The 26,673-nt window shown below is 39.8% G+C and overlaps 1 protein-coding gene across 10 annotated transcripts in view; it reads right to left on the minus strand.

Moving 5' to 3' along the window:
• Positions 1-26,673, minus strand: part of DACT1 (dishevelled binding antagonist of beta catenin 1) — a 337,604-nt gene that overhangs the window by 146,170 nt on the left and 164,761 nt on the right. For 2 of the 10 annotated variants that reach the window (XR_013160196.1, XR_013160195.1), the window contains one exon: positions 21,606-21,753. The exons of the other annotated variants lie outside the window; for them this stretch is intronic. The gene's annotated coding sequence lies outside the window, so the exon portion shown is untranslated. Of the gene's footprint in view, positions 1-21,605; positions 21,754-26,673 lie in introns of those variants that run through there. 10 annotated transcript variants of the gene reach the window in all.

Consider the following 26,673-nt stretch of genomic DNA (forward strand, 5'->3'; position numbering starts at 1 on the left):
AATGGGAGAAAATATCTGGAAACCACATATATAATAAGGGTTTAATGTCCAGAATACATAAAGAAATCTTACAACTCGGCAATAAAAAGACAAACAACCCAATTTAAAAACAGGGAAAAGACTTGAAGAGGAATTTTTCCAGAGGAAATACAAATGGCTAAAAAAGCACATGAAAAGATGTTCAATATCACTAGTTAGTAAGGAAATGTAAATAAAAACCATAATGAGATATTTCACACCTAGAAGGGCCACTATTAAACAAAAACTCCAAGTGTTGGGGAGGCTGTGGAAAAGTAGGAACACTTATTCACTGCTGGTAGGGATATAAAGTGGTTCAGCCACTGTGGAAGACAGTTCAGCAGTTCTTCAGAAAGCTAAGTATAGAACTGCCATATGATCCAGCAATCCTACTACTAGGTATATGTTCAGAAAAACTGAAAACAGGGATGGAAACAGACATTTGCACACCGATATTTATAGCAGTATTATTCACAATTGCCAAAAAATATATGAATTTTGAAAAGACCGTGATCTTATAATCCATTCCTGAGGGTAGAGGCCTAGTGCAGGTGGAAATTTTTGACTAAATTATTTCAATTGAGATGTGACCTGCTTCATTCAAGGTGCATCTTTATCCACTTACTTGAGACCTTCATAAGAAAATAAAGGACACACAGAAAACACAGAGAAGCTTATAGGAAAAGCCCCAGAGAAGCTGAGAGACAAGGAAATACCCACAGAAGCTGAGAGAGGAAGCCACTGAATCTAGAAGCTGAAAGCAATGAAACCCGAAAGAGAAGGACTAGCAGTCACCATGTGCCTTGCTATCTGATAGAGGAGCCTAAGCTCACCAGTAACCTGTCTTCAAAGAAGATATCATCTTGTTGACAACTTAATTTGGACATTTTCACTTAGAATTGTAAACTTGTAGGCTAATAAATCCCTATTGTTAAAAAACAGTCTGTTTCTGGTATATAACATTTAGTCAGCTTAAGCAAACCAAAACATATAGAAATAACCCAAGCATCCATCAACTGATGAATGGATAAACAAATTGTGGTATATGCATACAATGAAATTTATTTACCTACAAGAAGTAAAGAAGTCCTGAGGCTACAACATGGATGAACCTTGAGGATGTTATGTTGAGTGAAATAAGCCAGGCACAAAATGACAAATATTGTATGATCTCGCCAATATGAACTAAATATAGTGAGCAAACTCATGGAGCTACTATCTAGAATATAGGTTACCAGAAGATAGAATGAGGGATGGGGAGCTGATGCTTAATTTGTGCAGAATTTTTAATAAGTTTGATTATAAATGTTTGTAAATGGATAAAGGTGCTTGTAGCACATTATTGAGAATGTAATTAACAGCACTGAATCGTGTGTGTGATTGTGGTTGAAAGGGGAAGTCTATGGTCATGTATGTTACTAAAAGGAAAGTTAGAGGATGAAACGTGGGACTCTATGGATGATGAAGGAGTACAAATACAAGAATGTTCTTCCATGAACTGAACAAATATATAACACTATTAGAATATGTTAATAAGAGGGTGGTAAAAGGGGAAAAATACATCTAATGCAAACTATGGACTATAGTTAACAGTAATACTTTAACATTCTTCCATCAATTGTAACAAATTGACACTCCACATCAATGCTAAGTGTCAATAATAGTGGAGTAAAAGAGGTATGGGTTTTTCTTTTGGGGGCAATGAAAATGCTCTAAAACTGATTGTGGTGATGAAAGCACAACTCTCTGATTATACTGAGAGTCACTGATTGTACATCGTTGGATACATTCTATGGTGTATGAATAAAACCGCTTTTCAAAAAAGATGGTAAGTTAAAAAAAGAAAAAAATCAAGTTGCAGAAGTCACATCCTTTCAAATGAGAGCTTGCTATGGAGGATTAGCAATGGGACAGTGAAGGCTCAGGTCTGGTTTAGGTGAGCCAAGATGCAGTGACTGATGCAGCCATACTGGTATCTGCTCTGCAGCCAGGTCAGTCCCATTTTTAATCTTTGGAAAGTGTTCAGAAGATGACTGGGTCTCAGAAAAGAAAGCTTGAACAGCACAGACACACAAAAAAAAATCTGAGATGGTAAGAAGATGTCTAATTCTAAGCCGTACAAGGAAACATGAAAACAAGAGATTGGCTTCCTTGAGCACAAAGTTAAAAAAAAAAGAAAGAAAGAAGAAGAAGAAGAAGAAGAATGAGGAACAATTGAAAAAATCATGACATTTTGAAGATTCTGGATTTTTTTTAACCACAGTACAAAAACAGAGAAATGAAGGAATGAATGAGGCCATTGGTTTGAAACATAAAGAATTCTCCTCAATCACTATGAAAAAACAAAAACAGGAAAAAAAAAGAGAGAGAAATGATGCTATGGTGGGTTGATGCTCTACCTGTGGCATTTTCAATGGAAAGCTGAGTGATTATATAGAACGTGGAGAAAAATAGAATTTTGCATGATGCTACAGAATCCCTCTCCCCATCCCTCCTTGCCCTGAACTCACAGGAAGAATTTAGAGGAAGCTGAGTTTTCTACAGTTCTTTGTGAAGAAGTGAGTCTGAAAGAAACACCTTCTGTTACTATTTTGAAGATCCTAATGCATCTCCAGCTGGTAGCTTGGATAGCACCTGTTACATTTATAGTGATAAACGGTATATGTGTTTAAACAGGTCAATAAACAGCTTCATGACAATGCTCTAATTGACCACAATTTGAGATACTCCACAAAGGGATGGAGTCCATTAATAGGCTTAGTCATTCTGAGTCTCTCCAGAGGTAGCTCAGACTCTGTAGGGCAACTCGAGGTCAAAGGTTCTGTGACTTCAGGAGCCAGAGTCTTTATCCAAAGGGCTACATTTGCCTCCTTCTGAGAAAGAGAAACCAGGATGGTGTGTTAGTTAGATTCAGTTGTCAACTTGGCCAGGTGAGCATACCTAGTCTTGTTGCTGCAGACATAAGCCAATGGTACATGAACCTCATCTGTTGCTAATTACATCTGCAGTCAGCTAGGAGGCGTGTCTGCTGCAATGAGTGACGTTTGACTTAACTGGCTGGTGCTTAAATGAGAGATCGCAAGGTAGCACTGCTAAGCAGCTCAGCATTCCTCATCTCAGCACTTGCAGCTCAGCCCAGGCCTTTGGAGATGCAGAAAGAAGTAACCCCGGGGAAAGTTGTTGGAACCCAGGGGCCTGGAAAGAAGACCAGCAGAGACCATCCTGTGCCTTCCATGTAAGAAAGAACCTCAGTGGAAAGTTAGCTGCCTTTCCTCTGAAGAACTAACAAAATAAATCCCCTTTTATTAAAAGCCAATCCGTCTCTGGTGTGTTGCATTCCGGTAGCTAGCAGACTAGAACAAATGGTAATTCAATATATCTTTTTAAGTGCCTGCCCAGATCAAGAAGGTAGAGTGAGATGCTTCGGGGCGCCATCTCCCTAGAGAAGCTCTGAACAACCAGCAAGAATTGGCAGAAACATCTTTCTCAACACTCCAGAACACTGGTAAAAGATTTTAGTAAAGGGCAAGCATTGGATCAAGAAAAAGGCCACTGCTCTTTCTTTGAGCCAACTCTGCAAATAAACTCACTACCCTCCCCGCTATGTGGGACATGACTCCCAGGAGTGTAAAACTCCCTGGCAACATGAGACATGACTCCCAGGAGTGTAATCTCCTTGGCAACATGGGACATGACTCCCAGAGATGAGCCTGACCCTGGCATCGTATGATTGAGAAAGATTTGTTGACCAAAAGGGGGAACAGAAATGAAACAAAATAAAGTTTCAGTAGCTAAGGGATTTCAAATAGTTCAGAGGGCTCTCTGGAAGTTATTCATATGCATTCTATAGATATTCCTTTTTAGTTTCCAGTGCATTAGAATAGCTAGAAGTACACATCTGAAACTGTTGAACTGTAATCCAGTAGCCTTGAATCTTGATGATGATTGTATAACTATATAGCTTTTACAGCGTGACCATGTGATTGTGAAAACCTTGTGACTGACACTCTGACCTTTCTGCATAGTATGGACACATCAGTAAGAAAATAAAGACAAAATAAATACATTAATAATGGGGGCACAAGGCCAATGGGGTCCTTTGGGTGTAACGAAAATGTTCTAAAATGGATTGTGATGATAAGTGCACAACTATATGATAATTATGTGAGCCAATCATTGTATAATTTGGATGATCATATGGTATATGAATACAGCTCAATAAAACTGTATGAAAAAGAAAAAGGTCACTGAAAAAGGGTAGAATCTCAGGGCACCCTGGCTGGCCCCTGCCCCACCTCCCACCAGCTTTAGTGCAGAGCCAACCAGAGCTCCCAGTGAAGATCCCCAGTCCTGGTTCCACAGGGAGCAGAATAACCCTTGTGCACATATTGGAAGCATGCATATGTAGCCCAGTCATTCTGGTAGTGGCCTGAGAAACTCACTTTCCTTGAGTGTAGAAGGAGCTCTCCTATAGAGTACTGTGGGAGAGCAGTCAGGGAGAGCTTTCAAGTTATGCTGTCTTGGGCAAGGAACTGCTGGCTGAAGTACAGTGCCCAGGACCACGAGAAAACTGTTTCCTAGGGAAGAGGGGACATTTGTGTCCATGTAAGCAGGGGAATTTCCAAGGCCACATTCACATGCCCAGGACAGAGGATAGGTACAGAAAGGATCAGGAAGGCTCCTACACTTTGGTCTGGAGCTATTCTCCAAACTCTTTGTATAGATAATCCCTGAAGGAGAACACTTGTATGGGTCAATCCTCAAAAGACTGGGAAAGATGTTTTCTTTTTTTGGTTAGCTCCTAGCATTCAAGAAAGCTAACGTAATGCTAGCGGGATATAAACTTAAGGAACAGGGACCTCAGAGCCTAAATTCCAGCAATAACACATTAAAACATCAAAATGTCCATATTTCAATTTATCTTTCAAGGTGTTATAAACCAACCAAACCAAATCTAGGATTAAATTACAAATCTACAAGGGTGGCAAAGTTGTGGGAGTGGGCAGGACCTTCAGACATACAAACTCTGTAGGATAAAGTTAAACCTAACACCCAGAGCACACTAGCAACATAAGGTACTGGTTCTCTTTGAGACTAGAAATTGGCAGAAAACACTGGATTGGACTCATTTCATCCTAAGAGATGTTAACAAGAAAAGAAAAAGGATGCACTAAAGTCACATTCATAGTCTCAGGATCTATTAATGACTAACAAACATCCTAATGATACACTTGTTATAATTTAGCATCTCTATCAGATTACAAAACAAAATAAAAGCTGTTTTATTTTAGCCACATACAGCCTCCCCCTCCAATAATGTCAAATGTTTTGATGTGCAATGTTCAGTATATGAGGAGCATGTCTATCCTGGTAAAGTTAAACAAATACCTATTCTTCTAAACAGAGATTCAATCAGTTGGCATTCTACTAATGATCTACTAAAGCCTCCATTTTTTAAGACTACCATATGTAGCAGAGGCAATACGTTACATTTAATCTATTTGCTTAAGACTGACTCCATTCATTTATTCATTCTTTCAGCACAGGTTTGCTGCATGTACTGCATGCTGTAGTGACTGTCCACATCCCAGATCTAACCATATCCACTCATTCCTAAACTGCCCAAGGAGTTTTGGTTGCTGCAGGATCACAGCTAAATCCTTATCCCCTGAGTGCTGTAGGCATCACCTAAGGTTATGCCCCTTCCCTGGGGCAGCATCTAATGACTGGTAGATGGTGGGAGATGTAGGCCTGATTGTTTGCTTCAATTTGAGACAACTCTGAAAGGCAATTCAGCTCCACTGCTCTCCTTGGATTAGCTTAGACCTCTGAAATAACTGTTCTTCAGCTCAACTTCTCCCTCTGCTCAAACCTGCCCGCCTCACTCCCTCCCAGGTGGTTCTGGGTGCCTGTTTCCCAGGGAACCCTAAGATTTCAAGTAACTCCAGTTTTTCAGATCTTGGGCTGACTCTTAGGAAGACAAGGTGAGCAAAACAAGGTCCCTGTCTCAAGTAAATCACAAGCTGAAACCACCAACACAACACAGAGAGAGCATTCCATCTAGAGTAGGAGAAGCACAGAAAGGCACTTGTTTGTAGAAAGTCCCACAGGGGCAGTGATGTTGAACAATTCTTAAAGAATGAATTAGAGTGATGGAAAAGGTGGAGAGCAAAGGAAATATTCTACACAAATGCAAGCATATTTGCCAAGGCAAGAAGATATGAAAGAGCCTGGCTTGTTTCAAGTTACGGTAAATTTGTCAGATTGGCTGAAGCACAGAGTAAAGGAAGTGGGGAGATAGGAAGTGTCAGAATTGAAGCTCAGAAAACAGGATGGGGTCATATTACCAAGCAACAATATAGAACTAAAAGCTTGGGCTCTGGTGTCCACTGCCCAGTTTTGAATATCAGTTCCACCACTTACCAGTTACATGACCACAGCTGAATTGTTTAACCATTAAGTCTCAGTCTTCCCATCTAAAAATGAGTGTAAAACTACAACCTACCTCATAAATCCTGGTTTGAAAATTAAATGAGATAATGCATGTGAAGTGCTTAGCACAGCGTTGGGTTTATCAAAAATTCTTAGCTATCATGGGCTTTCTCTAATTTAAATAGATACACTTTTAGAAAATAGTTCTGATGAGGTGACTTTCCCTTCAAGAGAAAGGTCAAAGCCTGCAAGATAAATTTACATATATAAGCGAATTGAAGCCAGAAGACTGTAATTTGAAGCATAGGCAACACATATAGAGTGAGAAAAGGAAGTATTTAAAGGGTAATCTAAGAAGAAATAGTAAAGGAAGACAGAACAGAAGTCAGGATAGGGCTGCTAGAGAAGCCAAGGAAGGCTGCAAGCAAGAGTAGAGTCTCATTCTGAACATGTCAGGCCCAGCATAACAGGAAAAGCTCCAAGAGCCTTTTCTTTTGTATGCTGTATGGTGGAGGTCACATTTCATTCTTTTTCTATGTGAGCATCTCCTTATTGCAGCACCATTTGTTGGATTTTTTCATTTGTTTCATTTTCCATTTGCTTGTTTGTTTGGGAAGTGCATGGGCCGGAAATCGGACCCACTCCAAGAGCTTCTACATATATATTCCTAAAAACACATTCCTTACTCACTTCCTAAGATATAAACCACCCCCAAAAAATTATTGGAATGGAAATTTCCATGCCAGACAAGTATTAATAAGCAGAGATCATTAGAATTTCAAAATATATATTTTAACTTGGCCACAGGATAATTTAAGGCAAATACCCATATACTCCAAACTACTTCCAGAAAAATGAAAATTGAGATTAGAAGCCAGGCCAGGCATATTGATGAGGCTATGTCTCAAAATTTGGAAAAAAAGAAAAAATATGTAAGCAATTGTTAAAATTAACACCCACAATGTGTTACCACTATACACCCAGCTGAACAGCTAAAATTAAAAAGACCGACACCAATTGTTAGCACGGATATGGAAAAACCGGACCTCTCATACATGTGGGTGGAGTATAAAATGTTAAAACCACTTTGGCAGTCCCTATAAAATTAAGTCCACACATACCCTGTAACCTGGCAATTCCAATTCTAGATATTTACCCAAGATAAATGAAAACATGTGTTCACAACATAACTTATACAAGGATATATGGCAGCTTTTTTAAATGATAGCCCCAAACTGGAAATAGCCCAGATCCAACAATGGGAGAATGGAAAAATGTACTGTGGTATACCCAAACTATGAAATACTTTGGAACAAGCTATCGATACAAACAACAACATGTATAAATCTCAAAAACATTATGGTGAAGCTTCAAGAGTGGCTCAGAAGTACAGAATGCTCACCTGCCATGCAGGAGATCTGGGTTCAGCCCCTGTACCCCCCCCCCAAAAAAAGAAAAGAGAACACTATGGTGAAAACTTAAAACAAAGAAAACATACTATATGATGTCTTCTAGAATAAGCAACCCTAATCTATGTTGGAAAATAATTACTTCCAGGAAATTGAAGGTGGGTATTTAATTGGGCAGGGACATGAGAAAACTTTCTGGGTGATGCTAGAGTTTCTACCCCTTGATAGGGGTTTGGGTTATAGTAGTGTATGCATTTGTCAAAATTCAGCAAGTACACATTAAAGATATGTGTGCATTTCATTGTATGTAAATTTTACATCATAGAAAATTATGCAAATATTGAATTCTGCTGATATGCATAGTGAAGTAATTAGATGTCTAAAACTTACTTTGCAATGTATTAACAATAAGATGGAAAGGTGAAATATAGGTAATAAAGAAATAGAATAATATGTTAATGGTAGAATTAAAAAAATGCATTTACAAATGTTGACTGTACAAACCTTTCCCTTTTAATATATATCTTGAATCTTTTCATAATAAAATGTTGGCAAAATGCTCTCACTTTAGAAAAAAATCGATTAAGTGAAAAGAAGAAGGAATGTCCCAACTTTACCACTGCCCTAAGCCTGTTTATCCGGTGGTTCAGATGACTCAAAAGTGAAGGCCTTGAATGGAAATGCGGACGGGGAGGGGGAAGGGGGTGTGGAGGATGGCAGGGTGTGGGGCTGAATATATCAGCACAGGGTTTTACTCAATCAGATATATTCACCAGAGCAAATAAAACCCATTTGCTGAATATTATGTAACAGACTACAGTGACTTCCCTGTCGTCTTCAAGACTTAGAACCAGCAGACAGTCTGCGTGCAACTAGAATAAATAAATTAGCCAGCAGGTCAGGGGGCCTCATTTCAGTCGCTGGCCCTTCCGGTGTGAGCAGTAAGTGGCCTACAAATGCAGAGCAGAAGGGGGGCGGGGAAGGGTCCCTCTCCTTCATTTGATGCAGACAGGCAATGCCACTGTTAAAATAAACAAATGGTTCAGTGGGGCTGCGGGGCCTGTTTAGCTAGTGCCTGGGCTAGGCCCGTTGCCCTCTGATCCCACGATGTTTGTGGAGCCTGTGCCGCTGTCTAGCAACAGGGTCTATTTTTCTATCCCATGGTGCAAGTGGACGCAGCTGTCTGTGGCTGATTTATAGGAGGAAGTCACCAGTAGGAGACCAGTTGCTTCGTTTCCACTTCCCAGTTCACGGCAGCCGTGGGAACTCCAGGGGTTCTGGTGATCAGTAAATCAGGTTATGCTTGGTGTACATCTGTCTGGGGAGATGCCACCCAAAGATGCCCCAGAAGTTTGCCAGGCTGGTAATTTTGTCTGCAGCTGATTGGATTTACACCCTGTTTGCCACATGCATTTTTCATTCTTCTTAATCTCCAGTTCTAGAGACTTTATTTTTAGGCTTTTTCAAGGGAATGGGCAGAGATTAGGATAAAAATGTAAATTTTTCCTTCCACTTATTAAAGTAGCAATTGTGTACATTAGTGTACCTTACTGTGATCAGCTATGGCGTTAAAGCTACATATAAAGCATCTGCATCATCCATCATAAAAGCATGATCACATACAAAGCACTTCTCATTCATTATTCTATTCAATGTTTTTCATAAACCTGCAGAATAAATAGTATCATCTCCAGTAAATTAATAGAGAAACTAATGTTCAGACAGGTTGTAGCCTTCACAGAGACTCACAGTTAGAATACAATAAAGCTTTCTATCTCTGACTCTAGGTCCTTGAAGCAGAGAAAAACAGAGATAGACATTGCCCAGCATTGAGTCTGGAGCCATTTACCACTTTTCATTTACTCTATTTTATATCTATGTTATAAGCTTGCAAAGAAAGTCCTCATTATCACAAGCTCAAGGTGGTTTCTCTCTAGGGAGGAGCTTAGAGAGGCAGTAACCTCAACAATAATGGTATGGCAGGCGGTAGAGAGATACTTGTGAAACCTAGCCCCTTGTTCTATATGGTGTATTTATTTCCACAGAAGTATCAGATGCATCATCAGCATCTTCAGGAAACCAGAATGTGTTTGCACACATGCACACAGACACATACAAACATCTTTATTTAGAAAAACTCTAAATATAGTGAAATATTACCAACCTGACTTGTCTTCCATTTACTAACTCCTATCTCCACAATTCAGGCAAAGTTTTTAACATTCTCCTCATTTTCCAACATGCACTAAAGGAATATATACAGAAGAGACCCCCCCAGCTTTTCCTACCACATGCCACTCCCAAACCCCAGCACACTCTTTGCAATCCTGCATGAATTATGTAGCCTGTCTGAAATACAACGTAAATTGTCCATGACTAATGAAAAATGGAAAGAGCATCATCATTCTACCTATATGGTTTCAGCAGTGTTCTGATCACTGATTAAAAAATAAAATGACTGATAACATTGGAGCTAGATAGCGCAAACTGGGAATGAGTTGAGATTTAGCCCCCAGTTTTGTACCCCCATCCCACCCCTTCAAGTACTCTTTAATCACCATTGCCCCACTTCTATCACTCAAACCCCAAGACAAATCCAAGACCAGGTTGTCTATGTTAAAAACCCTGAGGGACTATGTAACTCTCCAAAGCTTCCTTGAATATCAAATAAGAGGTTTATATATGCTTTAATCTTTAATCCCTTATACATAATTTATAATTTTAATATGTAATTTAATTCTTCTCACCATCCAATAAAACAGATATTATAATGATTTTTAGAAAAAGGAAACTGAAGCACAGGTGAATGAACTAATCCTCGCAGTAGCTGGAAGTGATAAGATTCAGTGCCAGGTCTGTCTGTCTCAAAGGAACGCAATAACCACAGTGCCATGCTGCCATGCCCAGCACACGTCACTGCCAGGCTTTCATTCTTTTAGAGATTCCCTTTCCCCCTCAGCTACATGAGTGTTCTGTGGAGAATGTGGAAGTTGCTGAAAGGACAGACAGGCCATAAGGGGGTCTCTACAACAGACAGGGAACAGAGGTGACTGCTTGGCTGTAGGGGATGAGAGGAGGAAACTGTGTTATCCTAGATTTCTAGTGCTATGACCTGGGATGCTGCATTCCAAACACCACAGAACAGCAAATCCCTACCAAGGACTCTCTAGGTGGCAGCCCATGCTTTTCATCTGGCCTACAGACGTATTTTCATGGGCCTTTTAATTAAATTCATTTCCAACTTTTAAAAATGAGATTTCACACACAAAAAAATTTCAATTCTCAGCTTCTCTTGAAAAATCAGAAGATTTGGCAAGACAGGATTATGTTCCTAGATGGTCGTGTCTAACTGAAGAAACAGCAGCAGCTATCCACCAGTGCCCACCTTTTCCAGTTTGTCGATGATACCACCAATTCCTAGCAATCCCAACACTCAGCCTGCTTCACTCATTTTTCTGGTCCCAGTTGCTTTTGAAATGGGGGCCTCTGCACGTATACCAAGAAACAGTCAACAAACAAATTGGTGTCCTTGGTAAGCATGGCACAAGTTGCCACAGTGACACAGGAAGTGGGTTATGGTCTATGCTTTCCAAGGAGCATGGTCCCACGGAAGGAGACAAGTGAGTCAACATGCCTACTGGAAGTTCAGCGCTGCACGGGCAGGGACTATACCAGTTTTGTTTACGCAGGTACTAGCACAGTACCTAGCATGCAGTTGCCCAGTACATAGTAGTGAATGGAAGGAAAAGAGGAAGGAAGGAAAGCTGTTTCAGTCCCTTCTAGGACATTAGGCGAGAGATGACAGGGAGTTTGTATGCAGGGAAGCCAATGGTTAAGGCCACAGAGAGGAAATGCCATCAAGTGCTCTGAGAATACAGAGGAAGAATTATTCCCATGTGGGAGACCAGAGAAGGCTCTCCAAAGGATAGAGAGCTTGTTGGGTGTTTAGAAGCATTCCTAATATATAAATACTTTCCCCCTAAGTAAACAGAATTGACTTGTTGAGACTGCTTCAACTCAAAAGAGAAGCTCCAAGTCTAAACTCCATCTACTTCCCAGAAATGCTATTCCTGCTCACAGCAGAACAGGGTTTGGCCAGAGAGAATATAGAAGCACACTCCAGGCTGCTGTTCTAGGAGGGGGGCTCAAACAGCCTTTGCCAGGAAGTTCACTCTGTTCCACAGTATGGGCAAAGATATATGGCTGCCTTTATTTCAAAGTGGGGCCATGCAGATGCTGCCAATGTATTAAGCGAAGGACACTGAGCCCAAACTTCTGATCTATTCAGTGGACAATTACCCTGTTTCACTCCAACCATTTCAATGACTGGCACAGTCCTCTACCCCACCCACCCCCCTTCAACCTGGCCCTAGAGGAGCTTTCTCCCAAAAAGCCCCACTCTCTCTCCCCAAGGCAGGAGAATATCAGTCTGATCAATCTTTAAGATCCTGATTCAACTCCACCAACACACTGTGCTTTCCTGAGGCCTCCTGGTAAGAAGACATTACTTATCTCCATTAACCTCTGACCCAGCTAAGATGAAACAGCTCCCATCTGCAGCCTGAGTGCCCTGGTCCCTGAACTAAAGCTAAATAAAGGGGATGGAGGGGGAGAGGACAGGACTTGGGGTGGCCCAGGACTTGCTGCTCTCCTCCCTCCTGGGCGTATTAAGCCCCAGCCAGCCCCGGAGCCTGTTAATATATGATGCCTTGGGAACCCCTCCAGGTGGCCTCTGGCTTAAGAACTACATCTGGAGGAAGCAGTGCCTCCTAAGAAGATGGAAGAGCCATAAACCCTCAAAGACTGTCTATTTGATTTATGTGATAATAATGGAACTGTTATTCTCCAAAGGAAAAGCCATTCACCCAAAATTCCAACCTCCTAGGTCCCTGCACCTGACTTACTGAATAAGCCACCCCTTACTGGCTGTTCCCAAGGGGAGCATTTTACACACATTATTCCATTTAATCATCACCACAATCCAGCTTGCTATGTACTGTTACAATGCTCATTTTACAGATGAGGAGACAGAAGTTCAGAGAGATCGAATGACTTGCCTAAAGTCACGGCTAATAGTTGATGAGTTTCAAACCTAGTTGTTCACAAGGGTGAATAGCCAATTTAAGCACATGTTTATCTGACTCTAAACCTATGCTTCTAACCACTGTTCCCTAGTTCTCCAACAATCACACAGGAAGGGGCCGAGTTAGGGATGATACTGCTCTTAGGTTCTTTGATTCAAACTATCTTAATTTAAGGGGCTACAGAATAGTAAATGCTGTATTAACTGCCCTCTGAGAGCTATAATTCACTTATATTAATGTTAGGTGCCTGCTATGTGCCAGGAAATATTAATCAATGTAATATTTAACAGTAAATACTATATGAGGCCTCACTAAATAGTAGAGAGTGAAAGTATCTCTGTATCTTTCCCTGGAAAGTATAGATTTTAATTCCCATAAGCAGTAATTCTCTGCAAAGATGATAAGCAGTGACAATATAAATTCAAATCTATTTAAATAAAGAGAAATCAAGGGTCTTTTTAAAAACATGGTCTGCTGGTCAGTGCAATCGGCCAATCAATGCACTCAAAATTAAAACAAGCAGGGGGATTCCAGGTAGCAAGCCAGAAATCAGAAACCATAAAAGGGGTCTTTGTAAAAGAGGGTAATTCAGAAAAATGTTATTCGGAGTCCATGAAGAGTCCCTCAGAAATAGACTGTACTATCTGTTTTTATATTTCTAACATCTTCTACATAATAAGTGCTGAATGAATGAGCAAATAAGTGAATGAATGATTTATAAGCTTCTTCATGCAGGAACATTTCCTGGGATATGCCACACTGTGTATGTGGCAGCAGGGGTAGGAGGTATACAAATGGCACAATATAGAGTAACCTTAAATGCATTCATAAAAGAAAAAAATAACCTTTGAGGACTGTCTTTGTACCTCCTTAGGTGAGTTGATATATACATTCTCTTATTTAATACAATGAGCTTGTGAAATCAGTATTGCTGTGCCCATTTTACAGGTGAGGAAACTGGGGCTCATAGGGTTTAGATGACACCGAAAATTACAGAACAGAAAGTGGTGCAGCCAAGATTTGGCCCCAGATGATGGCTCCTGACCTCACTCCTTTTCCTTCACAGCACCCTGAGGAGCCCATGCTTCCCTTACAGAATGATGCCACAGTGTAACCCCAACTCCAGGGTGAAAAGATATTAATGGCAAATAATTTTGCAAAGAAATAGAGCCTTAACCACTCAAAAAGAAAACGAAGACACTGTATCTAAACAAGAAGTTCCCATTCTTTTTGTTTTGAACGTTTCAAGCTAGCAGGGCACATCCTTGTTCTGAAGTCTGCCCTCTAAGTACACAACATATAAAAAAGCAAAGACTGGTGGTATAGTTAACTTCCTCACTTTATTACGCTTGCCTTTAAAATCTGCAAGTTAATCCCCTCTTTATTCTGTACATTAGCACCTCCACCAGGGATTATAGAGGAGAAATAAATGCAAAAATAAATTCAGAGCAGGCATTATTGCTCTTTGTAGGGCTTTGTTTTTTATTTAAGAGGTATAAGGTATTAAGAAGGAACTGATGGAGGAACAATGGAAATTACATTTTTTAAAAGATATTTGTAATTTTTTTAATTAATCATACTATCTAACCTCCTTATTCTTGCGAATCTAAATTGGCTATAAAATCAGGCAAGAGTTTATCATTGGTCTTGTGTATAAATCAACAAAAATATTTTATTGTATGTACTTTATTGCTTGATGTCTGCTTCATTAACTGCAGGATTTGTTTGCAAAAGTCTCTAACATCCGAATGCACGTGGAGGTGTAATTTGGCCTAAAACTGGGCTTCGTAGATGACTAAATTTTTCTGGCGTAGGATGAGATAAAGAGGACAAGAAGGAGGTGGGATAGTTCCCTAAAAATCTTTCAACAAATATAACCTTTTCTCAGCCTGGAGTGCTTTCTGAACCATTTCCTACACTTGGGAGTTTGAGCAGGACACGTCTGAATAAGGAAACACAGGCATTTGACTTCTCACTGAAATTCAGCTCCTTTACCTTCTGCTCTCTTTGTCTCTCCTCTGGTGAATATATTTGCTAGAACAAATACATTTTGCTGGGATATATTTTGCTGGACCAAAAATTGAGGCACACGGTCTGGCTGCAAAGAAAATGAAATTAAATCTATTTCAGCAGATCTAGGACATATGTTCTCCAGAGCTAGAGCAACCCAGTACTAGGGACACAGTAGTTGCCTACTACATGTCTGCACTGAAAATCGCAGCAGCATTACAAAAGGCATTTTTAATTTTCTTCAGACGTCCTACCTACAGGTAGGTTTTACTAAATCCTAATTTCTTTCCAGCCCTGGCACTAGGTCGATATGCTGTGAATCTTTGCCTGATCCATTTGATGATAGAATCATGATTTTCTATTTAAGATTAAAACTAAATGTAAAACTAAAACATAATAGCTCTTATTTAAACCCTGGGAAGTATAAAATATGGTTAAAGATGTAATATAGTCTTTTTCACTTGAAAAATAAAGAAGTTGTTTGATAAGTAAAGTGCTACTCCAAACATATCACAACAGTAGAATGCTCCCAATGAAGTATTAACTGTTAGTTGTTTAGATAAGAAATACATCTTGTTGAAATCAAGCTGCAATCACAAGACTTCAAAGCAAAATAATTTGGCTTGACAATGTTGGTTCTAATCTCACATCAAAAGCAGCTGTATCGTAGTCGGCTTATGAAAGGAAAATAATTATTTTCAACCAATATGAAGCATGGGAAAACAAGGATAATATTTCTTGAAAACTTCAGAGAAACGAGTAGTGTCACACTGTGAAACACATGCAGCATTTCAGAATATTTTTTGATGTAAGCTGCCTAGATACATAACACTTCATGAAAGAAGAGCAGGTATAAAACCCAGAGGGGAGCATCCACTTTCATTCATAAATGACTAAGCTTATAGAAAAGTATATTAATAAGAGAAATTATCAAAAACAAAATCTGTCTGGACACTTGGGAAAGGAGGTACAGGAGAGAAAGAGAAATGGAGAAGGATAAAATTCTAAAATTAACCTAACCAACAATCCCATTTTCTGGACTGTAAAGTAGAAGAGCATTCTCACACTTTAACTGGGAATCCTGTTAAAATACAGATTCCGGTTGAGTAGGTCAGGGGTGGGGCCTGGGTGCCTGCATTTCTAACAAGCACTCAGTGAATACCTATACTGCAGGTCTGTGGCCCACGCTTTGAGTAGCAAGAAAGTAGAACTTTTGACCTCTGAGTCCCAGACATCCATCACTTCCTATCAAAAGCCAGCAGCCTAAGGAGATGAATTGTGCCACAATCTGTAGCCCTGAAGGGGGTGAGTGGTATTTCCATGTGTTAAATGACCTCCCTTAGAGCCAACACAATATAAAGCAAAACAAAACCAGAATTTCAATTGCAAAGATCAGCTCATTAGAAGCATATCATTAGAGAGATTTAGGTGAAAGGTAACTGAAGCAGGGTGAAGAGTATGCTGTGGCTTTTACCTGAAGTTTTGATTACCCTGGAAAGTTTGCTGAGGAGTCAGTCACAGGGAAACAAAGTCCACTTTGGTAGCCAACATCATTATCAGTTCTGATTTAGAGAGATTGAAAAAAATCCACTTGAGTTTTCACAACAAACAGCTGACTAGGAAATGGTTTCAGTGTATTTAGTGAAGATTTGGGAAAGAAGTGAGGAATTGTAGAGTTAGTATAGAACTAAAGGTGGTGTTTTAAAATCCTGGTTTTTAATTTCCACCACAGCCTCCTCATCTGTATAATGGAAAAAAGAATAAAGAAAATTAAATAGTTTATCATATTAAAACAATTGAAAAGGTTCCGAATCCATAATAAGCACTATATAAGTGTTAGCTATAATCATCGTCATGATTAGACTTGCATTACATTGATTCGGGATACTCAGGTATCTAATTCCAACATAAATAGGACTTGGCTATAAAAATATATGAGGCATCACTAGGAGAGTGATTGAAAACAGTCCATTTAAACTGGTGGCAAAAAAAATTTTTTTAATTTTTAAAAATCAAGTAAAAAACATAAAAACTGGTGGTAATCATTCAGCAAGTAAATACTGCTTTGAGGAGTAACCTTCTTTGGGGGGAAATCCAATATTATTACCTAATTTCTCAATTAACACAGAAATAATAAAAATGATACAGTAATTGAAAGGAAAATAAGCCTAGATGACTTTAGGGAGAAATAGATGATTTTTCAACCTCCAGTTTGGAGACTATTACTCTTACCATAAGAACACTGGTATAATAAGCAAAAACAAAAATTAAAAGCCGCATTTTTCTAACAATCCCCCAATGAAAGCCCACACTAGTCACTACTAAGAATTAAAGCATGGGGTTATAATAATCAGTTTTCCAAGAGAACAATTGTACATTAATTAAGGAAACTGTCAGCATTATTTTGCTGTAAATAGTTCTCACAGGCATTTATTTGCCTTGGTCATTATAACCAATTTCAGGAGAGTCATTTATCAAAATATTGCCCTCTTGCCCTGAAGTGAACTCATCTCCAAGGAGAAGTGAAGCACGGAAAAATGAAGACATCATAAACAGAACTAAGTTGAGACCAGGAGACTTTGGAGACCTACTAGAATATACTCCCCATGAGGGCAGTTTTTGTTTGATTCCAGCATCACTGTGGCCACAGCAACTAGAATAGTGAAGGAATGAGTGAACCTAGCTATGTAGATCTGACCACTGGGCTTCAATTCTCTCAATAGCCAAATAGGAGGCTAAAACAAAGCAAGACCCTTCTCTATTAGCATTCATTAACATCCTTTTACCTCGAACACTGTAGGATTCCATGAGTACTGTTGTGTGTGGAAGAGACCTCACAGGATAAGATCTTAATGAAACATAAATAAATATTAGAGTTTTCTGGAGATTGGCTTCCTGGACATGGCATAGACAAAATAAACAATACTAGTCCCTATAATAACCACCCTCCAACCGACAGGAGATATTCAGGTCCATTTTTAGGCTTGACAAGTGGGAGTTTCCGGCTTCCTGGGCATTCTGTGCTAACATATGCTGTCTGTACGAAATGCTGGGCTGACTCTCTGAAGGGGCCTGAACTTCACATGACCTTGAGCATCTTTTTTTCCATGCCAGAGTGGCTGATCCCAAGTAAGAGGCCTAATTTAAGAAAGTTTCCCAAAGGGTGGTCCTCTGCTGAGGCCTCGCCCATCCCTTGGCTCTCCACAAACTCTCTGCAATTGCTTCATTTCCCAGGAAGCCTTCCTTGGCCTCCCTAGTCAGATTATTGTATCATGAATACGCACCCTGTACCCCTCTCCTTCAGAGAACATATCACAACAGCAATTTCATATTTTTGTAATTATTTGATTCCACCAGACTCTAAGCTCCTTCGGCCCAGGATGCATGCCTGTTATTGCTTACCATTGTCTCTTGAGCATTTAGCACAATGTCTGGCACATAATAAATACTGAATGAATGGATGTATGAGTTAGGTGGTCACTCTGACTAAGAAAAAAAAAATGGGAAGTTCCCAGAGCATCCAAAGATTTTTCCTAATTTTGTTTAATACCATGAACAAAGCCCTATAGACGTTTTACAGAACACTAAAACAAGAAAGATGATTTCCAAGTCAATTGGGCACCATTACACTATCAAACTGAAATATCATCCCTTATGTGCACCAGGTGCATGGCTGACAGCAGGACAGTGGAGCAGTGACGAACATGTGCTCCAGGTCCTTTCAGACTTGGATTCAAACCTGGTCTCTTCCACACACCAACACTGTCACCTTGGAAAAATTACTTACAGTCTCAAAGACTCTCAGTCTTTCCCTGTGTAAAACAGGACTTACTCATGAAGTTGTTGGACGTCTCAAATGAGAATACATGTATGCAATTTAGGAAAGTCTGGGACATGTGATGAGTGTTCAGAAAGTCTGTCTTCTGAACTATCATTCATCGTTTCCTAAACTAGACGATGGCTCAGCAGGAAACACTCCCAAAATAATGATTCTCAAACAGTAACAATCCTATCACTTCTACACCATCAACTTGCTGTTTTGGTTTTGATAATCCTGTGATTAAGCAAAAAAGTATCTTTGTTGAAATATCATAAATAAATCATTAGCTTATACAAGAAAGAGAAACCGAGAGATTGTAAGAGGAGACATAAGACACCAGCTAGGAGTCACATGTGTATTTCTGTCCTTATGAACCAACATGGAAGAACAGAGAGGATCTGATTTGAGGGTCAAGAGGGCACTTACCTTTACTTTGACTTTCTCAGCAGGCCCCGAGGCTCCCACAGATACTAACTCCCTGATAACAAACCTCCCAGCATTCTTTTGCCTGTTTCTGGGACAATGTGACAGCTAAAACCAGACAGTCTCTATCAACCAGAATACAGTGAATTTAAGGGTGGCAACATTAGTAAACTTCAAAAGTTTAGGAGGACCTGATAAGACAAGGGAAGCGATAGGAATATTTATTTAAAAGCTTACAGTGCCTGAAATATTCTATCTGAGCCTCCTCACCCCCACTTTCCTTCCCCTTGACCTTTCTTTGACCCTTTCTCAGTTCTTGAGGCTTCATGCCTTGGGTCAGCTGCATTCCCAATCATAATACCAGTTTTTTGTCCAGCTAAGTTTCCAGAGGCAGCACATGCCTCTCCTCAGGGTCCCCTGAGGGTTTAAAAAGGGAGATCAACATTTACATTGGTAAAATACACTCAGCTGTGGGGAAGGTTTAATCTTTTTTACAACCATACCCTGCAGTTGCGTTGTCTGCTCTTCCACCCTAGCTCTTCTCTGCTCCCTGCCCCTCCCAGGCTCTCTGTCTTCCAGGAATTAGCTCTCCATCAAGAGCCCTGAGACACATAATCGCAGTCTTACTAAATATAGTTCAACCGAAATCATCATTCCCATAGCCAGATGGGATAACTTCAGTGAGATGCATGGATGCAGGAAAAGAAAGCAAAAGGTGTCAAAAGGGGCCTCAGAGATAAAGTTAATAGTGAGTGAGCCCGGCAGGCTTAGGGTCGAGTAGAAGGCACTCTTTGGAGGGTGCAGAGGAAATGGGGGCGGGGGGAATATTTTCTGAAATTCCTCCCTGGAACAAATTACCCTCCTACAGACATTTTTCCTCTCTCTCTTTTTTCTTTTTTCTTTCTTTTTGGTTAAGTTTCAAGAATATATAGCAAATAGAAAGAGGATGAATAAGCCCCAAGTTCCTGGGCAACATTTCAGGGCTAAATGCATCAGCACAGCTGGAAGAACACAGAGAACAAGAGGTGGAGAGTTTTTGTTATGAAAAAAAATCCCTTAAAAACACAACCCTAAATTCATTCAAAAGTCTGCTTTAAATACATGTTAGGAAAAAAGAAACTTAGCATTACAAAAATAAATTTTCTTCCATAAATCTTAAAGGTGGCCATCACAAAATCCAGAACAGAATTCTACATTAATTACCATTCAAAACATTACATGCTCTGTTCTAGAATCTGTGTCATTACCTGCATTTTCTTATTATATAATAGCAAGATATTTTCACTCCTGAACTCTTAGGAGTTACAAAAAGAGAGATTAAAATGCTAAACAAATATTGTAATATGGGTGATTGTGCCAGTTTGAAACTTGTGTACCCCCAGAAAAAGCCATGTTCTTTAACCCTGATTCAATATTGCTGGGTGGGATCTTTTTTATTAAGTTGTTTCCATGGAGATGTGACCCACCCAATTGTGGGTGGGACCTTTTGATTAGCTGGTTTCCATGGAGATGCATCTCCACCATTCAAGGTGGGGTTGCTTACTGGAGTCCCTTAGGAGGGAACCATTTTGGAAAAAGCTCCAGAAGCAACACAGCCAACACAAGACCCAAACATTTGGAGATGCAGGAAGGAAATACCCACTGGGAAGCCAAAGACCCCAGCAGATGCGAGCCATATGCCTTCCCAGCTGACAGAGGTGTTGGGGACCCATTGACCCTTCTTGAGTCAAGGTATCTCTCTGGATGACTTAGTTTGGACATTTTAATGGCCTTAGAACTGCAAACTTGTGACGTAATAAATTCCCCTTTTAAAAGCCATTCCACTTCTAGTATATTGCATACTTTAACAAACAAATACAGTGATCAACAGAAAAATATACAGATATATGTGACATAGCCATAAAATGCAAATGATAATAGTTGAAATATTATGGACTACAACATGGATAAATCTTCAAAATATAATGTGGAATAAAATAAACAAGGAAAGGGAATCATACAGTTTAATATACTATCTATATAAAAAAAAACTTTATTTTGGGATGAATATATATGTTTAGGATATATATGTGCGAAAGTATGAAAAGATGAAAAAAATGGTAAAGACCAAATTCAGAATCATAGTTTCTTAAGGAAAGAAGGAAAGGGAAGGAATACTTAGTGATCTTCCACTGTACCTGTTAAATTTCTTTAAAAGGTGACATGAAACAGATATGGAAAAGAATTAAGATTTGAGAAGTTGCAGCAAGTACACAGTGTTCGTTACATTCTTTTTAACAGTTTTCTGTGTTATTGAGATATTTTGTCATAAGAAAAACAAAACAGTAACCACCTCAAACATGAGTCTTCATAAGAAAATCCATGTACAATTTCAAATACCCACCAAAGTCACCCATAAGACTTTCCACATTTCCTCGCATTATCTGTTAGAAGCTCAGATAGGCCTCTGGGTGCAAGAGATGTTCTCTCTGTCCTGAAGCAGCCCTAACCAGCCTTTTTTTGAAGAGTGTTGGGGCCTGAGGACTCCCTTTCTAAGGCTCTTGTGAAATCATTTCACCTAGGGGAAAAAGCAAGCGTTATGTATCTATCTGTATTGGTTTTCTTAAATGCTGCCGGGATGCAACATGCCAGAAATGGAATGGCTTTTAGACAGGGAATTTATTACATTACAAGTTTACAGGTCCAAGGCCACAGAAATGTCTAAACTAAGGCATCCAGAGAAAGATACCTTAACTCTAAAAAAGGCCATTGTCTGTCACATGGGAAGGCATATGGCTGACATCTGCTGGTCCTTATTCTCGGTTCTATTGCTTCCAGCTTCTGTTGCCAATGTTTTCCTCTCTAATCATTGGTGGTCCTTCACTTAGCTCCTCCAGGTCACAACTCTGGGTTCTAAGCATCTCTGTTGGCTCTGAAGCAACTGTTCTCCAAGTGTGTGCATCTGAGGTTTCTCCAAAATGTTTCAAAATCAAAGGCCTCTAGTAAACTAATCAAGACCCACCTTGAATAGGTGGGGTCACATCTCCATCTAGTCAAAAGGCCATACCCACACTGGGTGTGTCACATCTCCATGAAAACAATCCATTCATAGTTTTCCACTCTAAACAATAGGTCTGGGGCAGGCCATGGTGGCTCAGCAGGTAAGAATGCTTGCCTGCCATGCCCGAGGACCCAGGTTCAATTCCCGGGGCCTGCCCATGTATAAAAAAAAAAAAACATTTAAACAATATGTCTGGAGCCTCAAGATTGGATCAGGATTAAAACAGGGCTTTGATGGGGTACATAATAGTTTCAGACCGGCACATAATAGTTTCAGACCAGCACATATCTAAAAGCTTCCGTTAGGAACTCTTAGGAGGAAATGGAATTTTACAAGCCTCCTTCAGACTAAACATGGATACTTCGCAAGGCTGGTCTTTAATTGCCAATTCCACTACTGCCAGTGATGACATCTGGCTCTGGCCCCGGCTCCAACACTAGCGAATTACATAATCTTGGACAAGACCATTCACCTCTCCCAGCTTCAGTTAGCTCACCTGGGCCCATCTGACCTCTAAGGTCTGAGTTTCTAGAGTCTATGGTTCTAACATGAGAACTGAGAAGGCAGGGTAGATGTGGATAGGCAACAAACACTATCTACCAACCACAATTTATTCCAGGGATGCTGGTAGCCTTGTGCCCAGCCTCATTCCCCAATCACCTCCCCCGCCACCTCCCACCAAACATATGCCCTCTCCCTCATCAGGCTGCTGGAACTCAAATTCCCACTGTCAGACACTCTTTCAGATTAAATGCTACATTAAAATGCAAATGATAGCTGGTGCCATAATAACACCTTAGCCTAGCTCACATACATTTTCCCTATTAATCCCCACATGGCCACATTTAACAACGATAAGGAAATTGAGGTTTAAAAAGCTTTAGTGATTTGCTCAAGATAACACAGTTCTTAAGTGGGAAACCCAGGCTTCAAGGTCAAGTCTTCAACATTTCAAATTCAGAACTTTTCCACGACAACGCAATGGCCTCAGATTATCCTTTCTAGGGAACAGAATTCCAAAAGACAGCAAGAATAAAAGAAGACAGGGAAAAAAGTTAACAGAAAGACATGAAGCTGGGTCTGTACCCAAGGGGAAGATGAAAGGAGCATAAAAGGGACTGAAAAAAAATCTTTTCTCTTACTTTGTCATTCTGTATAAAGCTAGTTCTCTTCACAATATTATGGGTTTTACTATTGCAAAGATTGATGTGAGGCTGAAAACAAGCTACCAAGGTATGCAAAACAGTTATTGCATACAAACTATCTTCTTCTCCACTCTCCCTACCACAGGCAAGCTGGGGCATAATGTGCAGGCCAGGAGAGATGATTTGTGTGAATCAAACTTTGCAGTACTTGGCGCAATGATAGAAATGATGAGGACGATGATGGTGAGGACTGAATAAAAAAATAATCAAGGTCACTAAAAAAAAATCTTATTAAAAACCACCTCATGTTCTAAAATTGACTACGTAATGAATGCCCAACTATGTGATGATACTGTGAACCACTGACTGTCTATTTTAGATGGAGTATATGGTGTGTGAATATAGCTCAATAAAATTGCATTAACAAAAGCAAAGCAAAACATCTCACACAACCCAACAGCTGCACCACTTAGGTATTCATTATACACGATATTTTCAATGCTTAAAACTAACTGTTTTAATATGAGTCAATTTCTTTCCATGTCTGAAGCACTAAATTCAAAAGGGTCTTCTAATGGGATTTCTTAATGTATCCATAAGAGAAACACTCATAAGTAAACAGAGGAGCCTTCTCCAAGTTTCATCCCACTGATTTCTCAACCAAATAAAAGTGAAAGGAATGGACTGAGACACTCCCACATATGGGGTAAATAAAGTAGACACTTCAAATAGAACATAGGACTCTTACAGTTCCACCTCATTAGTGAACTGACTTTTTATATTGTGAATGTTCTAACATAAGGCAAAGGTTTCCTTTTACCTCTCTAGAATTGTCCCTCATAAAAGGAATTGCCTTACTTTAGAATCCTTACAAAATCTCTCCAGCAACAAGACAATTTTCTCACTCGTTTTATTTTGAACAACAAAAGGGCACATAAGCCTAAAACAGCCTCCATCCATGCTGGTCTGAGATGCTTTTAGAAGTCAGTACAGAATCAACAAAAGAGAACGCAAAAGAAGTTCAATTAGTATTTATTCATTTATTCCTGAAGGTTAAATTCTGTGTTTGCAGGTATTGAATGTAGTTTAAAACAAACCAATATGGGGTGCATGGGTGGTTCAGTGGTAGAATGCCCACATTCCATGCGGGAGACCTGGGTTTGTTTTCTGGACCATGCCTTCCCCCTCCCCACACACACAAAAAAAACAATATGCCTTTCAACATAAATTGTAAAGGCAGTATAGCAACTGTTTGCATTTTGGGGATCACATATATATACCTATATGACAGTGAAGAACCAACTACCAGTGTTAGCCGAACAGGTATTTGCAACCTAGCATAGCAGTCATTCTGACTGCATTAAACATGGAGTTAAAAGTGCTGTTTCTCAAACAGTTTAGAAGTGAGAATGATGAGCTCTGCAAAGCTGTGCTGGTGGCTCAAAAAAATAGCTCACGTCACGAAAAAAAATATATGTGTAGAGTGTGACTAAATTGTTACAAGAAATAGGGAGCGGGAGTAATATTTCTAAATCAATTTGTTATGTTAGATATGTTATCTTAAATATGGATGACTACCTATATTAATAAATAAATATCAGTTAACATTTGACTATCTTACCTACCTGCCTAGAAGTATATACAGTATTTAAAAATTAGTCGACACTTTTTTTCAATCTTAATTGTCTTTTTAATTCAGGTATATATGATATGTAGTACTGATAGCATAACAGTACTTCATCTAAAAAGCAAAGACAAAGAAATCATTTATAGCCTTTGAAGAAAGAAAAAGAAAAAAAAGGGAAAAGCAGAGGCAGCCTGAGGAGAAGACAGGAGAAAACTTAAGCTACGGCAATCACACAGTTGCTTAAGCTACAGCAGTCACGCATTTGCTGAAGCATCCATGTGAGATCAGCAAAGGCTCTGAGAACTCAAGCCTTCCTGGTTCTGGCATCCTTGTGTGAACCCCCTTAGGAACTCATTACATGAAAGGATTGTGCTTCATCCATCTTGGGGAAGATGGCTGGCTCCGATGTAAATCACTTCGCCACTCCCACCACAGTCAGGACAACGATTAACTGGAGGGACCACTAAGGCCTGCAGAGACCAGGCATCTCATAACCATCACACACTGGAGAAGCCAGAAGGAGGACAAAATAGATGCTCAGGATTCGGACTCCATATATACTGGTTTGAGTCTGTTGTGGACCCCAGAAAAGCCAAGTTCTAACCCTCATTCAATATTGTTGGGTGGGATCTTTTGGATTGTTTCCATAGAGATATGGCAAACCCAGTTGTGGGTGGTAACTTTTGATTAGATGGTTTCCATGGAGATGCGTCTCTACCCATTCAAGGTGCGGATGCTTACCGGAGCCCTTTAAGAGGGAACAAGTTTGAAAAAGCTCAGTGCCAACAGAGCCAACAGAGCCCACACAACCAGAGACCTTTGGAGATGTGGAAAGAAAGTGTTCCCAGGGAAGCCTTATGAAATAAGAGATGGCTAGCAGACATCACCATGTGCCTTCCTTCCCAGCTGAGAGAGGCGTCCAGAACCCAAAGACCCCAGCAGATGCGAGTCAGAGCTGTTGTGGACAGCATCAGCCTTTCTTGAGTGAAGGTAACCTCTCATTGGTGCCTTGATTTGGACATCTTCATGGCCTTAGAAATGTAAACTTGCAACTTAATAGTAATTCCCTTTTTAAAAGTTGTTCCATTTCTGGTATATTGCATTCTGGCAGCTTACAAGCTAAAAATAGCATATTTCATGTTAATGATTCCATTTACACACAGAATAACAGAATTTTAGAGCAAGAAAATAGCCTAGAAATCACCTAGGAAACACTTCTAGTTCAATGTAGAAAAAAGGGACAATATCCCTTTATACACTTTTGTTTGTCTTCACAGTAAGAGGCATGTCTTTTAGGACCCCAGAAAAGCTTACTAGACATTTTTCCCCCAGGCAAAGTAGAACCAAAAATCCTATTCCTATTGATGTTAAAATAAAGTTCAGTTTAAAGCCCTTTATTAATTGATGGAATTTCAAAAAATTAACTGTTAGCTTTGATCTAAGGAAGAAGTAAACACATTTTCACACTTCTCTGGCCACAAGAGACCCGGCTCCTTCCTGACTTTAGGTCATATGGTTACCATTAGAGGTCACCACAATTGAAAATCCATCTCTAGGAACTAAAAAAGCTGGTAAACCACCTGAGAGGAGAGAGCTGTCAAGATCCAGTGCACCCCCATGACACCATGAAAGAAATGGACCCCCACAATCAAGTGGGTTCTGTGT

The sequence above is a fragment of the Tamandua tetradactyla genome, chromosome 12, assembly GCF_023851605.1.
Source record: "Tamandua tetradactyla isolate mTamTet1 chromosome 12, mTamTet1.pri, whole genome shotgun sequence".
Classification (NCBI taxonomy): Eukaryota; Metazoa; Chordata; class Mammalia; order Pilosa; family Myrmecophagidae; genus Tamandua; species Tamandua tetradactyla.